We start from the raw sequence: 967 nt of genomic DNA, 5'->3' as shown, positions 1-967 counted from the left end.
GGGCTCCTCTCTCCAGGGTTCCTCTGCCAGGACCCTGCTCCAGGGGGCTCCTCTCTCCAGGGTCCCACAGCTCCTGCCAGGACCCTGCTCCAGGGGGGCTCCTCTCTCCAGGGTTCCACAGGTGCTGCCAGGACCCTGCTCCAGGGGGGCTCCTCTCTCTGGGGTTCCTCTGCCAGGACCCTGCTCCAGGGGGGCTCCTCTCTCCAGGGTTCCTCTGCCAGGACCCTGCTCCAGCACAGGCTTCCCACGGGGCCACGGCCTCCTTTGGGGAACGATCTGCTCCAGTGTGGGATCGGGCACGGATTGCAGGTGGATTTCTGCTCCATCATGGATCCCTGGGAGCTGAAGGCGGATTTTTCTGCTCCATCATGGCATGCAAGTGCACAATAAAGCCTGAGCCAGTCCCCCCCCCTCCTCTATTTCCAGCTGTGTCATCGGGGTGGGGGAAATTTGGGGCTGTCACTGCAACTGCAAGAAAACCAGAAACTCTCCAACAACATCTTTTAAGTGTTTAGAGAATCAGGCATTACTTTATTCTGGCCAGGATGTGCAATGGAAATTATTTCATCCACACGTGCCTGGACTGTGCAGTGAAAGTCATTCCTTCACACCTGTTTTTTTACCTGACTTTTCAAAAATTTATCCATAAAAAAACCCCAAAGAAATTCTTGTTCATTGGTTCTAAATGACAATTCTTACTATTTGATCTCCTGTTGGTTATTGATCCCTTCTCCTTCAATGCTCATTTGGTTCTCGTTTTTTGGCGTCTCCGACTGCACCCGGGGGTGATGTTTGTTAATGCTCATTTATCTCCTCTCTATGTTCGGGCTCCTTAACCTGGAGCTGTTAAGCTCATCAGGCTGCACAGACCCTCACTGACTCTTTAGAAGAGAAACTTCAATTCCCCTCCCCCTGGGCAAAGACGAAAGAAACCCGATTAAAGTTACATTAAAAATTGTAGAAGTTG

This window comes from Corvus kubaryi, unplaced genomic scaffold (assembly GCF_017639235.1).
Source record: "Corvus kubaryi isolate FWS band 111438036 unplaced genomic scaffold, C.kubaryi_AGA036_p1.0 36776, whole genome shotgun sequence".
NCBI classification, from domain to species: domain Eukaryota; kingdom Metazoa; phylum Chordata; class Aves; order Passeriformes; family Corvidae; genus Corvus; species Corvus kubaryi.
Note: the sequence above shows the minus strand (reverse complement) of the source record.